Raw genomic sequence first — 16,963 nt, 5'->3', positions numbered from 1 at the left:
ATCATCATACCCTAGTTTCATGTCTGCGCCATGATGGCAAGGGAGTTATGCAGTTCGTCTCCCGCTTTTCCTCTCTTACAACATTAGGCAAGAAGAGAATCTTCAAACTGTGAGAGCAAAGCGCGCAGTGTAGTTTGTTACGTAACGCGCGCACCCACTGATCTATTTTTAATGCGCCCTGGCTCCCAACTGTTCTGCACGAGTAGCTCTTGCGTTTCCGACTACTGTGTCCTTATTTGCATGCGTAGGTATATTTGCCTTTGCAGACTGTGTGTGAGCAAAGGGGTGGTGGTGACCATTGAACATATGGATGCTGTGTGTATTCGATATTCTGGAGATGCTGCCTGTATTATTGCGTTTGGAATAAAGCACAGATACAAACTGACAGGGGAGGGAGAGAGCCCCTCAACATGAAAACAACAAAAATGGCAATCGCACAACCCCAAATCCTCCCCATGCCGCCATCCCAGATTTTTTTCCAGTAGAGATGAGAGGCGGTCTTTTATGAAAAACACCCTATTTGTCTGCCAGGCGAGGTGACGTAAGGTCGTGTTGTTCTGTTCGGTGGCACTACATTGTACCGGTGACGCAGCTTTTCCAGGAATGGATGATCGAGAGAGGGTTGATGGGATGCTTTAGACACCTACTAACTCAATGAACCCCCCTTAATACTGGTAATAAAAATGACGTTAAAGTCATTCTTGTGTCATGTTTTATATGGAAATGCCCTCATGTAGTGGTTTGCGAAGAAGATCGGAATTTGAACACTGAGCAGTGTTAAACGTCAAGGTCATGAACAGTCAAAATAATGTTTTTCATGAAATTGGATGATATTTGGATGAAACTAGATAAAAGTATGATGACCAAAGTATGAAAAATTACTGTTGCTTCTACATTGATAAAGTTTGATCATAAAGTTACTGGTCCCCACCCCCATGTCAAACACTTGGATTCAGGAGGGTCATCCAAAACTCTGATGCCGTTGTCATGTCAACACAGCCATCATTGCTGCTGTGAACTACATCACAAGAAACATGCTAAATTGGAGCTGTTGACAACAATAGCCACGTTTGTATCCACAGTTTTATGCAAGCAAAGTCATACAGTATCAAAAAATAACAGCTGTGATGGAAACAGAAAGTTTTGAAACATTTTTATAAATGCTGACAGATATTTTGTTCATTCAACATGGTGGGATCTTTTTGTGTTGGTAAAATTAATTATGTGAGAAATGGTTGTGGAAATGTCTTTATGCGCAAATACTGTATTGATGTAATAACCATAATATTGAAAGTAAACTTCAATATGAGTCACGTGATGACATGGTGTGTAGTCCTCCCACTATGACTAGGGAGACCATGCAGTTTATTAGGCTACAAATAACTTAGGATGAACTTCACAGGGTGGTGAAAGTGCACGTGATCTTGATGCTCCTTTCCCCAAAAAATCAATGGTCTGATTCTGGTGACATGATGATCGATGCTTGACTATGGTTTTGACAAATAAAAGCATTCTTGCTCTTATCTATAGTCTTTTCATGTAGATTAGCCTACCTGCAGGCCTACCCGCACTGTATGTGTAAACTGTTGGCTAGACATTTGCTATTTAACGCAACAGTTTTTGTCACAACACTATCGGTAGAGTTGAAAATACAATGGAAATACATTTAACTTTATATTTTATTTGGTACGTGAAAACTTAGGCGAGAACGTACATTTTCTGTGCACTATGTCATCAAGCACTGATTTTTATCCGCAATAAGTCCGTTTGGTGGAAACACCACCGGGTGGGAAAATGAGCACATTTTCTGTGTGAGGATATTTTTTTATTCGCATGAAAATCTGTCACCAATTGGATGGAAACCTAGCTATTGATGCAATTTCAATGTTGTTTGAGTTGCTTTGTGCATCACCAAATTTGCTTGAGATGATTTTACTGCAACACTTCTCACTGCATCCAAGCTTCTTGAAATTTAAAAGAACATTTAAAAGAACTGTCAGTCAAGGAGACCTCATAAATGTAAACTCCCCGCCCACTCAGCCTCTCTTTTCAAACTTCCTGGTACTTAGCCATAAGACAAAAAAATATTTTCTAAAAATGTTTGCATTTCAATCCCCCCAAAAAATATTATGGCTGATATTTTAGTCACTCAAAATGTTATTTTACATTGGAATCAGAATGACTGTTCAGGACCTTTAACACGTTCTTATCAATTATGTGACCCACTGAAATACCAACCACATGGATGGTGCAAATCCCGACTTAAATTAACACTTTATTAGAGGTATGACGCTACAAGCTTGGCACACCTGTATTTGGGGAGTTTCTCCCATTGTTCTCTGCAGATCCTCTCTCTGTCAGGTTGGATGGGCAGCGTTGCTGCACACCTATTTTCAGGTCTCTCCAGAGATGCTTGATCGGGTTCAAGTCCGGGCTCTGGGTGGACCACTCAAGGACATTGAGAGACTTGTCCCAAAGCCACTCCTGCGCTGTCTTGGCTGTGTGTTTATGGTTGTTGTCCTGTTGGAAGGTGAACCTACGCACCAGTCTGAGGTCCTGAGCACTCTGGAGCAGGTTTTCATCTTTTCATCGATCCTGTTTAGTCTCCCAGTCCCTACTGCCTAAAAACATCCCCACAGCATGATGCTGCCACCACCATGCTTCACCATAAGGATGGTGCCAGGTTTCCTCCAGACGTGACACTTGGCATTCAGACCAAAGAGTTCAATCTTGGTTTCCTCAGACCAGAGAATCTTGTTTTTCATGGTCTGAGAGTCTTTAAGTACCTTTTGGCAAACTCCAAGTGGGCTGTCATGTGCCTTTTACTGAGGAGTGGCTACCGTCTGGCCACTCTACCATACATTTCTAATTTGTTGAGTGCTGCAGAGATGGTTGTCGTTCTGGAAGTTTGGCCCATCTCCACAGAGGAACTCTAGAGCTCTATCAGAATGACCATCGGATTCTTGGTCACCTCACTGACCAAGGCCCTTCTCCCACAATTTCTCCGTTTGGCCATGCGGCCAGCACTAGAAAGAATCTTGGTGTGTCCAAACTTCTTCCATTTAAGAATGATGGAGGCCACTGTGTTCTTCAGGACCTTCAATGCGGCAGAATTATTTTGGTACCCTTCCCCAGATCCATGCCTCAACACAATCCTGTCTCGGCGCTCTACGGACAATTCCTTTTACCTCATGGCTTGGTTTTTGCTCTGACATGCACTGTCAACTGTGGGACCTTATATAGAGAGGTGTGTGATTTCCAAATCATGTTCAATCAATTGAATTTACCACAGCTGGACTCCAATCAAGTTGTAGAAACATCTCAAGGATGATCAATGGAAACAGGATGCACCTGAGCTCAATTTCGAGTCTTAAGCAAAGGGTCTGAATACTTATGTAAATAAGGTATTTCAGTTTTTTTTTCATATATTTGTAAACATTTGTAAAAACCTTTTTTTGCTTTGTCATTTTGGGGTATTGTGTGTAGATTGCTGAGGATAAAAAAAGAATAAGGCTGTAACGTAACAAAATGTGGAACAAGTCAAGTGGTCTGATTACTTTCTCGAAGGCACAGTATATTAAAACAAACTATTCTAAAAAAGAATGGGAAGAATGATAATGAGGCCCCTCCCACATCCTTTCACCGAGAGAATGAACAGAAATTAACTCAACACGGTCGAGTAACAACAACACAAAGCAATGCAGTGTTGATTCCACTGTGATTCAGATAACACTTCAATCCCACTGGTGTTAACCCCACTCAAATCAAAAATCAGCTATAACACTCACTACACTTTTTACCTTAACACTGAGATTTTAACACTTGTAAATTTGCTGCAATGACACAGATATGACAGAGATAGCCAAACATAAATATCCAACCCACTGTCTCTAATGTATTTTCAACTAGAGATCCTTCTAGTTCTAACAGATAGTCTGTCTACCACATAAGTGGTCTATGTAAGTGGCATAAAGATGAAAATGTTGAAAGCCAACATATTCCTCCCTCACTCCTCTTTATTCCTGTTAATAACCTTTGTGCTGGCTCAGCAGCCAGTCAACTCTGTCCTCAGCACCAAGGTCAATTACACAGTACCCTGCACGGGTCAATTATGCCACCAATAGCAGTAATTTGACTGTTGCCGCACTGGAAATGGAATCAAATCACGCAGTGACATCAGCCTGACCCACTCTCTCCCCTCAGCTCCCCGACAGCCAGCGAATTACTCAAGTGAATCAATGGACGGGAGTCAGGTCCTGATAGGGTATGGGCCTGTATTTAATTTGGGTGCAGACCCTGCTGCACCTCTCTCTGCCCTAATCACCACCTCCCACAACCTCTAAGGCTCTTTACGATCACATGATTAATTTATGAAGCACGGGAGCGCTGATATGTCAAATGCAATTTTAATAGGTTGAGGGTTTTATATCCGTCTTTTTACCATGTTGATGTGAAGGAGACTATTGTAATGTGTAATGAACGGTAATGAACGTGTCGGTATGAGCCAGACAGCTGGCAGCTTTTCTCAGCCAGTCGAAATCATGAATCAGCATCATTTTTATGGATAAATATGAAGAAATGTCAATAGGAAAACACGAAATGCAGCTAGTTTGCTGTCATTCCAGCTTCTATTTGAAGTGATTGTGTTGGCTGTGTGCAGGGTTAGGTAGGTTACTTTCTAAATGTAAATCGTTACAGTTACCTGTCCAAAATTGTAATCAGTAAAGTAACTTTTGGATTACCCACACTCAGTAATGTAATCTAATTACATTCAATTACTTTTAGATTACTTTCCCCTTAAGAGGCATTAGAAGAAAACAAAAATGCATGTTACCAATATAATGACATCTATTGCAGGATAAATCAATGTCAAAGTTTACATAGCTGGCCATATATGGATGTTCATTTTTACTTTATGGGTTGGTTATGTAGGCTTCTTCTAACCCATCGCTTTCTACTACATATAATAATATGATTAAATGATATCTTTACATTAAAAAACAAAGTCTATCAGAATTCCAGTCATTCCAATACATGTTATACCCCTTGATCTTCAAGAATAGGACTTGGAAATATGGAAGTATAGATTAGCCAAATTGTTTTACCTGAGCATGACCCCAAAACGAAGGACTTATAAGCCAGCCCTACTCTGTTGTTTATGATTTTGTTGTCATGGAGGACTGATTGGGCTCATTGATTTGAGTTGAAAAATAAATTCTGCTCTTATGGAATGGCATGCTCTGAGCACTACTGAAAAGTGCTAATAACATGTGAAAAAGGAATGCCATATGCTGTATTTGCCATAGGCCTATTGTTTACCTCTTTGTTGGTGACACTGATATCTTGATAATAAGCAGCTGTTTAAAGGGCAAATCCGCCCCACCTCTGTTTCGGTAAAAAGCTGAAGGCTGGGCCTGGAGAAATGTAACCACTCTCAGATGAGTAGACAGAGCTATGGATGCAAGGACTGACCATCCATGATCTCAAAATTATTGTTTCAACCATGTTATGAGGCTATACATTGTTTGTTTACATTTACAATGTTTACAAACATTTGGGGAAAACAAGCTTATATGTTGGGTTCTCATGGAGTGTGACAGTTGAACTAAGCTCATGAGGCATTTATAAGTTCTATTCTTCAAGAATCAATGGATATATATGAGAGCAGCAGTGTGATTCACGTCAGTGCTCTATGGAGATATCAGCAATATGTGATATCCGTATCGCCGTAGACTACACTGCTATCATCCTTACCTCCAAGCGTTTATTCAAGTTGGATAATTTTAGATGCCGACTGCAGCCGCACCATTGGAAGACATAGCTTGGACTGTAGCCTACAAAAGCCTATTCCTGCTTCTTTTCCCGCAATCCATCAAACACATTTGATGTGTCATTATGTGGTCTCTGACTTGCGGTCAGACTGGCTCAGCTGGAACAAACTTAAACTTGCACTTTTTTTCAATGCTGATTTGAATGTCATTGAGAAAACAGAGAAGTGTCAGAATTTTTTTCACAAATATTTTCTCTGAATTTAAAAGTAATCCTCAAAGTAATCATCTAGTTTTTCAAAAGTATCTGTAATCTGATTGCAATATTTTTGCTGGTAACGTAACGGATTACAGTTACCAATTTTTTGTAATCCCTTACATGTAACGGATTACATGTAATCTGTTACATGTAATCTGTTACTCCCCAACCCTGGCTATGTGGTTGGCTATCTCTTCCAAACAGTGGCTTGGCGAGAGAGAAAATGTTCTATGCCTTAAATCATTGGTATGGATGTATCTCAAAAAACTCTAGAAAACAGCGTAAACAAACACAAATGCAGCTACTTTTCTGTTATTCTGGCTGCACTGTTTGACGTGACTGTGTTAGCCAAAGTTGGCTAGCTAGCAAGCAAGGGATAAGAACATTGCCAGCCATCATGGCAACAGAACATTTAGAACGAACGACTGGGTCACACCCATAGATTTAGAACACAAATACAAGAATATATAGAACAAAAACGACCGGATCGTGTCGCAGATAGGCCTATAAAATGCCTTGCCTGGATTCCGTCAGTCCTTAGCTGTCTACACATCCGGCACATCTGCTCATCTCCAATGTCTTCTCCGTCCTCTTAGGTAACTACATGCATATTTATCGCCCATGCGAATTACACACCGTGGTGAATTAATTTACGAGTTCATTAAACGGCCATCACACCCTGATTTACAAGGCTTTAAACACGGCCCATCCGCACCAGTCTGTATGAGCCCATTAGGCTTTATGGGTTCATTTATTTAGCCCAGGATGGGGGTGTCATGTCAATGAGGGGATGGCACGCCAAATGTGATATACAGCACAACATCACTTCCTTGTTTACAACTCCAGATGTTATAGAATGGTGAGGGATATGGATGGTAATGTAGGGTTAAGATAGACAGCCAGGTTCACAGGCTGTCTTTATGTCTGTCAGGTGCTTGTGTATTTTTTTTGCCTTTATTTAACTAGGCAAGTCAGTTAAGAACAAATTCTTATTTACACTTATGGCCTTTACAATGATGACCTGTATGCAGAAATGTAAAGGGAAAGTCATAGAATTTGCTTTAGATGTCTTATCAATGTCTGTCTTGTCCTTCACTTCCATGTTGTGTCCTTCACTTCCATGTCAGAGTAGTGTAGGATTATTTTATGGGAGATATTATTGTTTTCGGAGTCACTGTTGTGTAGTCCTAAAATATTGTGAACCAGTTGTTTGGAATTGTAATGGTAATCTGTTATCTACCTAGCAACTACTTTGCTCCATTCTGATTGGTCAGATGTTGGTTAATTGTTGGGAGAGAACAAGAAGTGTTTTTTGCGCTAGCATTACACAGTTGATTCAAATAACCAACTCATCATCAGGCGTTGATTATTTGAATCAGCTGTGTAGTGCTAGGGCCATGCTAGGGCTGAGCTCCAGGACAGAGTTTGGGAAACCCTTTTCTAGAGCAGGGTTTTCCATACTCGGTCCCTACCTGTGTGCATGTTTAGTTTTTTGCCCTAGCAGTACACAGCTGATTCATATAATGAAAGCTTGATGATGGGTTGATTATTTGAATCAGCTGTGTAGTGCTAGGGCAAAAACCAAAACGTGCAACCCGGGTGGGGCAGGACCGAAATTGGGAAATCCTGTTGTAGAGAATGGCATATACTGTAGGCATCCACATGGCAATACTGGAGTATGACATAGGGAGATAGGGGACAGAGTAGGGGACGGGGTGCTCTAAGAAATAGAAGACAATGACACAGAAAGAGAGGGGACAAGTTGACAGAAAGGGAGTGGACAAGGCAACAGAAAGGAAGTGGACAAGGAGACAGAAAGGGAGGGGACAAGGAGACAAAAAGGGATGGGACAAGGAGACAGTAAGGGAGGGGACAAGGAGACAGTAAGGGAGGGGACAAGGAGACAGAAAGGGAGGTTAAGAAACCAGAGAAGTAGTGTATAAGGAAACAGAGACAGCAGGGATAACATATTTCCAGGATTTGATCTGTCTGCTGGCAGCTCTAGGGGACAGATGAAGGATGTATATTTACAATCTTCCCACCACTCCCCATCCATATGCCAGGGGTCATAAATCAGACGCACTAACAGTAACAAAAAACGTTGTAAAAACAGGACACCTCATCGTTGCTGTGAGATTTTGCACTCAACTCCATAGATTGGAAACTATCTGCCTCTAACTGTGCACCTTGATGGCTATGGTTTTGCAAGACAAGCAGTAAAATAATTTGACAAAAAATTATTCTTTAAGTATATGAATGTAGCCACAGCCAAAACTGAAATCGACTGCATCCAGCAAATCTCCGTTGCCTTGTTTCTTTTGTTTTTGACACAGAATGGTATTTTATGCAACACATAGCAGCACATTTCGGCAACACTGCAAGACAGAATGGCTTCTCTTGGTGGTCTTGTTGGTTAAAAACAACAACAGCAGAGGGTTAAAGGCTATTGGGTCTGGGATCATGGGGTCATGGCCTCTTAAAGTTCAAAGTTCATTAGGTTAGCAGCACAAAGATGGAGGTTTGGATGGTGGGGGTCAAAGGGCTAGAGACTGACTCTTGTTCATGTGTCCCTGCCTTTTCATAGAACCACAACGGACCGATGGAGGGACGGATGGAAGGATGGTCGGATGGATGTACCATTTGGAATTGGTAAGTGGAAAGCATACAGTTAAAGGAGAGAGACATGGTGAGGGTTATAGGGGAGAAATAGAGATGGAGACAGAGTACAGAGGAGAGACAGAGGTCTTAACAGGAGAGCCCTTTCGGAAAAACTACATGATTTCACATGTAGAAAATCATATGTTTTGCACATGTGAAATCATGTGAAACCATGTGTTTTTAGAACACTTCACATGTGATGATATTTCACATGATCACATAACGTTTTCACATGTGAAATGTCGCGTGAAATGTTCCAAAATAATGTTTTCACATGGTTTTACATGTGAAATGTCATGTGAAGTGTTCCAAAAACACGTATTTACATGTGAAATGTCACGCAACATGTTCCAAAGAAAAGTTTTCAGATGATTTCACAGGTGAAATTTCACATTTCACCTGTGAAATCATGTGATTTTCCACATGTGAAATCATGTACAGTAGTTACACGTGATAACATGAAACTACACTGTTAGTCATTGCTGTCAATTTTGTTGTCAATTTTACAGTCATTATACTGTACATGTCTACAGTAATAGGATACGGTATATGTGTTTTTTTCTATATATTTACTGTCAATCACAATGCACTTGGGTATTTTCTGGGCCGTCCTGCAAATTAACTTGGCATGCCTCATTTGCAATTGCATTTAAACTTATAGATTACTTTAGATGTGCTTATGGCACAAACTGTAAAATAAATGTTCCTGTAATTTTATAGTAAGTTACTGGCTACTGAGTTACGGAAAGAATAATGTAAAAAATATTAAATATGTTTTTGCATCTGAACTGTATTTTCTCAGTACATACAACAACGAACTGTATTCAGAAAGTACACAGAAATTCTAATTCAGTTATTTTCAATAATGGAACATTTGGAATTTGGTTGATTTTATGAATTGACTGTAACTTAAAAGGAATTGCTCTCAACTTTTGTTAGCACACTTGGAACGCAACCACATCTGCTATTTGAACTCACAACCTCATAGATGACAGCAACCTGAATTTCATGTTTTGCCACAGGTCTGTGGCCATGACAGAGATCAGCTACCGATTTAATGGCAATAATACATTTCTTCACTTTGCTAAAAGTTCCCCAGAATCAAGTCAATCATTGTGCACTCAACTGACAACAACGGAAGTGTACAGTACATTTGGAAATAGTCCCTGCCACATAAAACATCCCCACAGCATGACATAGAGATGGTGCCCAAGAAAGCTAAGGTAACTGAGCTAAATGACTACCGCCCCATAGCACTCACTTCCGTCATCATGAAGTGCTTTGAGAGACAGGTCAAGGACCATATCACCTCCACCCCTGCCTGACACACTAGACCCACTCCAATTTGCTTACCGCCCCAATAGGTCCACAGACGACGCAATCGCAATCACACTGCACACTGCCCTAACCCATCAAGAGGAATACCTATGTAAGAATGCTGTTCATTGATTACAGCTCAGCATTTAACACCATAGTACCCTCCAAACTCGTCATTAAGCTCGAGACCCTGGGTCTCGACCCCGCCCTGTGCAACTGGGTCCTGGACTTCCTGACGGGCCGCCCCCAGGTGATGAAGGTAGGTAACAACATCTCCACCACGCTGTTCCTCAACACCGGGGCCCCACAAGGGTGCGTTCTCAGCCCTCTCCTGTACTCCCTGTTCACCCACGACTGCGTGGCCATGCACGCCTCCAACTCAATCATCAAGTTTGCAGACGACACTACAGTGGTGGGCTTGATTACCAACAATGACGAGACGGCCTACAGGGAGGAGGTGAGGGCCCTCGGAGTGTGGTGTCAGGAAAATAACCTCACACTCAATGTCATCAAAACAAAGGAGATGATCGTGGACTTCAGGAAACAGCAGAGGGAGCAGCCCCCTATCCACATTGACGGGACAGTAGTGGAGAGGGTGGAAAGTTTTAAGTTCCTCGGCGTACACATCACGGACAAATTGAAATGGTCCACCCACACAGACAGCGTGGTGAAGAAGGCACAGCAGCACCTCTTCAACCTCAGGAGGCTGAAGAAATTCGGCTTGTCACCAAAAACACTCACAAACTTTTACAGATGCACAATCGAGAGCACCATGTCGGGCTGTATCACCGCCTGGTACAGCAACTGCTCCGCCCATAACCGTAAGGCTCTCCAGAGGGTAGTGAGGTCTGGACAACGCATCACCGGGGCAAATTACCTGCCCTCCAAGACACCTACACCAACCGATGTCACAGGAAGGCCAAAAAGATCATCAAGGACAACAACCACCCGAGCCACTGCCTGTTCACCCCACTATCATCCAGAAGGCGAGGTCAGTAGAGGTGCATCAAAGCGGGGACCGAGAGACTGAAAAACAGTTCTATCTCAAGACCATCAGACTGTTAAACAGCCATCACTAACATTGAGTGGCTGCTGCCAACATACTGACTCAACTCTAGCCACTTTAATAATGGAAAAATGTATGTAATAAATGTATCACTAGCCACTTTAAACAATGGCACTTTATATAATGTTTACATACCCTACATTACTCATCTCATATGTATATAATGTACTCTATACCATCTACTGTATCTTGCCATCTTGATGTAATAAATGTATCACTAGCCACTTTAAACAATGCCACTTTATATAATGTTTACATACCCTACATTACTCATCACATATGTATATACTGTACTCTATACCATCTACTGCATCTTGCCTATGCCGTTCGGCCATCACTCATTCATATATTTTTATGTACATATTCTTATTCATTCCTTTACACTTGTGTGTATAAGGTAGTTGTGAAATTGTTAGGTTAGATTACTTGTTAGATATTACTGCATGGTCGGAACTAGAAGCACAAGCATTTCGCTACACTCGCATTAACATCTGCTAACCATGTGAATGTGACAAATAATATTTGTTTTGAATTTGATTTGATTTGCCAGGTTTCCTCCAGACGTTACGCTTGGAATTCAGGCCAAAGAGTTCAATCTTGGTTTCATCAGACAAGAGAATCTTGCTTCTCATGGTCTGAGAGTCTAAAGTCCCTTTTTGCAAACACCAAGTGGGATGTCATGTGCCTTTTATTGAGAAGTGGCTACCGTCTGGCCACTCTACCATAAAGGCCTGATTGGTGGAGTGCTGCGGAGATGGTTTTCCTTCTGGAAGGTTCTCCCATCCCCACAGAGGAACTCTGGATCTTGGTCAGATTGACCATCGGGTTTTGTTTTTTGCTCTGAAATGCACTGTCAACTGTGGGACCTTATATAGACAGGCGCGTGCCTTTCAAAATCATGTCCAATCAATTAAATTTACCGCAGGTGGACTCCAATCAAGTTGTAGAAACATCTCAAGGATGATCAATGGAAACAGGATGCACCTGAGCTCAATTTTGAGTCTCATAGCAAACGGTTTGCATACTTATGTAAATAAGCTATTTCTGTTTTTATTTTTAATACATTTGCCCAAAAAAATTGTTTTCCTGTTTTCGCTTTGTCGTTATGGGATATTATGTGTACATTGATGAGATATATACACTACCGTTCAAAAGTTTGGGGTCACTTAGAAATGTCCTTGTTTTTGAAAGAAAAGCAAACTTTTTGTCCATTAAAATAACATCAAATTGATCAGAAATACATTGTTAATGTTGTAAATGACTATTGTAGCTGTCACAGGCGTTGATGAACGGTGACCAAAATGCAGCGGGTATAGTGCTCATCTTTCTTCTTTATTTAGAAAAGAACACTCAAAACAAAATAAACAGACGACGAAACAGTTCCATAAGGCACACAGGCTATACAGAAAATAACCACCCACAAAAACACAGGAAAAAACAGGCTGCCTAAGTATGGCTTCCAATCAGAGACTACTAAAGACACCTGCCTCTGATTGGAAGCCATACCTGGCCAGACAAGAAAAATAAAACATAGAAATAGAAAACTAGAACCAAAATCCCCTACAATCAAAAAAACCCAAAAAAACACACAAAACAAACACCCCTGCCACGCCCTGACCATACTACAATTACAAATTACCCCTTTACTGGTCAGGACTTGACAGTAGCTGGAAACAGCAGATTTTTTATAGAATATATACATAGGTGTACAGAGGCCCATTATCAGCAACCATCACTCCTGTGTTCCAATGGCACGTTGTGTTAGCTTATCCAAGTGTATCATTTTAAAAGGCTAATTGATAATTAGAAAACCCTTTTGCAACAATGTTAGCACAGCTGAAAACAGTTGTTCTGATTAAAGAAGCAATAAAACTGGCCTTTTTTAGACTAGTTGAGTATCTGAAGCATCAGCATTTGTGGGTTTGATTACAGGCTCAAAATGGCCAGAAACAAATAACTTTCTTCTGAAACTCCTCAGTCAATTCTTGTTCTGAGATATGAAGGCAATTCCATGTGAGAAATTGCCAAGAAACTGAAGATCTGGTACAATGCTGTGTACTACTCCCTTCACAGAACAGTGCAAACTGGCTCTAACCAGAATAGAAAGAGGAGTGGGAGGCCCCGGTGCACAACTGAGCAAGAGGACAAGTACATTAGAGTGTCTAGTTTGAGAAACAGACTTGTGTGCTTTTCTTTCAAAAACAAGGACATTTCTAAGTGACCCCAAACTTTTGAACGGTAGTGTATATTTGTAATTCATTTTAGAATAAGGCTGTAACATAACAAAATGTGTAAAAGGTGAAGTGGTCTGAATACTCTCCTTTTTGTCTTCTAGCCAATACCAAACCAATCAGGTGATTGTTCGACAAAATGAAGATTTGAACGTCATTGATCACGTGCTTCTGATTAAGGGATACAGGCATCAGCACACTGTTTCAGAGTAAACTGCTTAGCAATTTCAACACGTGCATTGTAGCTCCAGTATCAAAGATAACATTGCTACTGCCAAGGATTGCTAGTGGCATCAAGTACCCTGTAGGTTACTTGCAAAGTTTTGACAGTAACTGACTGACAAGTAGTTTCCAGTTATGAAATGACAGGTTGCCATTAAATAATTGGAAAATGCACAGCAATGTCTTTACAGTACTACTGAACTATTCTTTGACAAAGTTTATAAAACAGACAGCATCAATAGAGGAGCTCATTTTGCATTGGCATATCCATCAAACACTTAAACTGCTATAACACTTCCATGGACGGTTGGCACAAATATGCATGTTTGACCACACACCCAAATATACTAATGAACCCCACCAGTACATTACCCACCTATCAAAGAGTAGTGATTATTGTATTATAAATATTAGGTAAAAAAATATCCCATTATACCTACAAGGTACTGAACTGGACCATGTGAGTTCATATATGTACTTGTGAAGTGTACCTTTGAACTTTTTGTAAACCAGGGAACAACACAGTAGTATACCCTAACTAGGGTTGCAAAGGAAACTTTTAAAAGTGTACCAGTAAACTACGAGAATGTCGGTATCTTTTAAGGATTTAATGTAATCTATCACAAGACATCTAGTGGTCATTTTGGTTACTTCATTTATCACAGGTGTCTGTAATTATCTCTGGGCCTCTGTGTGGTCTTATCACATGTTAAATATATATTAAATGATTAAATAGGATGATTTTCAGAGCCCCACCTGTTTCTAGCCCCCCATTTTTAGCAAAATAATGTTTTACACTTGTTATTTTGGCATTAATACGTGTTACATATCAGTTTGCAAACAATGTAAAAAGTTAATAAAGCCACATAAAAACATGGTCTCTTTTTTGCTTTCTTGAGTAAGGCAGCTCCAAAAGGCAGGTGTTTCAGCCCAGCTCAGTGCTTTCTGTGGTGGTGGTGGGGCAGCCAACGGAAAATATGGATTAGCATACACTTCCTGTCAAAAGTTTTAGAACACCTACTCATTCAAGGGTTTTTCTTTATTTTTCTATGTTCGACATTGTAGAATAACAGTGAAGACATCAAATCTATGAAATAACACATATGGAATCATGTAATAACCAAAAAGTGTTAAACAAATCAAAATGTATTTTATATTTCAGATTCTTCAAATAGCCACCCTTTGCCTTGATAACAGCTTTGCACACTTGGCCTTCTCTCAACCAGCTTCACCTGGAATGCTTTTCCAACAGTCTTGAAGGAATTCCCACATGTGCTGAAAACTTGTTGGCTGCTTTTCCTTCACTCTGCGGTCCGACTTATCCCAAACCATCTCAATTTGGTTGAGGTCGGGGGATTGTGGAGGCCAGGTCATCTGATGCAGCACTTCATCACGCTCCCTCTTGGTAAAATAGCCCTTACACAGCCTGGAGATGTGTTGGGTCATTGTCCTGTTGAAAAACAAATAATAGTCCCATTAAGCCCAAACCAGATGGGATGGCGTATTGCTGCAGAATGCTGTGGTAGCCATGCTGGTTAACTGTGCCTTGAATTCTAAATAAATCACTGACAGTGTCACCAGCAAAGCACCCCCACACCATAACACCTCCTCACCATGCTTTACGGTGGGAAACACACAAGAGGAGATCCTCTTTGAGAATGTGTTCTCAGTCAACTTACCTGGTAAAATAACGGTAAAAATAAAAAAAAATAAAAAAAATCTGTTCAACCACACTGCGTCTTACAAAGACATGGCAGTTGGAACCAAAAATCTCTAATTTGGACTCCAGACCAAAGGACAAATTTCCACCGGTCTAATGCCCATTGCTCGTGTATTTTGGCCCAAGCAAGTCTCTTCTTATTATTGGTGTCCTTTAGTAGTTGTTTCTTTGCAGCAATTTGACCACGATGGCCTGATTCACGCAGTCTCCTCTGAACAGTTGATGTTGAGCTGTGTCTGTTACTTGAACTCTGTCAAACCTTTATTTGGGCTGCAATTTCTGAGGCTGGTAACTCTAATAAACTTATCCTCTGCAGCAGAGGTAACTCTGGGTCTTCCTTTCCCGTGGCGGTCCTCATGGGAGCCAGTTTCATCATAGCACTTGATGGTTTATGCGACTGCACTTGAAGAAACTTTCGAAGTTCTTGACATTTTCCAGATTGACTGACCTTCATGTCTTAAAGTAATGATGGACTGTTGTTTCTCTTTGCTTATTTGAGCTGTTCATGCCATAATATGGACTTGGTCTTTTACCAAATAGGGCTATATTCTGTATATCACCCCTACCATGTCACAACACAACTGATTGGCTCAAATGCGTTAAGAAGGAAAGACATTCCACAAATTAACTTTTAAGAAGGCTCATCTGTTAATTGAAATGCTTTCCAGGTAGCTACCTCATGAAGCTGGTTGAGAGAATACCAAGAGTGTGCACAGCTGTCATCAAGGCAAAGGGTGGCTATTTGAAGAATTTCAAATAGAAAAGAATCTCAAATAGAATATAGAAAATATATTTTGATTTGTTTAACACTTTTTTGGTGACTACATTATTTCAATATGTGTTATTTCATAGTGTTGATGTATTCACTATTAATCTACAATGTAAAAAATAGTAAAAATAAAGAAAAACCCTTGAATGAGTAGGTGTGTTCAAACTTTTGACTGGTACTGTATATACAGCGAATCTCCATTATGACCACAGACTTGGTGTCACAGCAAGAATTTCAGGTGGCTAGCAAGAAAGAGGTTGTCAGTTCAAATCCAAAGTGAAGTTGAGTCCTTAGTAATCAGAATACAGCTGCATACTATCCATCAACACCTTAATTTAGCTGTAAAAATACAGAACTTGTAGATTTACCGCATTTTCACCTCAACTGGACAAAAACCTCCAGGTGACCATGACACAAAGTTCAGAGAACGTCCTAAAAACGTAATTGGGGACATCCCTAGAACAAAACCTGCAGAGGGACATGACTGTTTAATTTGAATTAATGTCAATTATGCCTTTTAAGGTAAAATATTCTAAATTACATTTGGTATCTGGGCTTTTACATGTGCTCAAATGTTGTCATATGTAATTTCATGGCATCAAATGTAAAAATATGTATCCCCATGTTGTCACATTGTTTTCACAAGATCATGTTTTCATGTGCTCAAATGTTGTTGTGCAGTTTCATGTTATCACATGTTGAAATTTTGCATCCCAATGTTGTCACATTTATTTCAAATTAATTTCACGAGATCATGTTCTCACATGTGGTCACGTGAAGTTTTATGTTTTCACATGTTGCTTCACATTGTCACGTTATCACATTAACATCACGTGATCACATGTTCGTGAAATCCATTTGTTTTTTACTTAAGGTGTGTAATGTACACACGTTTGCTTATGTTTATTTATTTATTTTCATTTAACCTTTATTTAACTAGGCAAGTCAGTTAA

The sequence above is a fragment of the Salmo salar genome, chromosome 21 (assembly GCF_965601325.2).
Source record: "Salmo salar chromosome 21, fSalSal1, whole genome shotgun sequence".
In the NCBI taxonomy this organism is placed as follows: Eukaryota; Metazoa; Chordata; class Actinopteri; order Salmoniformes; family Salmonidae; genus Salmo; species Salmo salar.
This window is presented reverse-complemented; position numbering follows the sequence as displayed.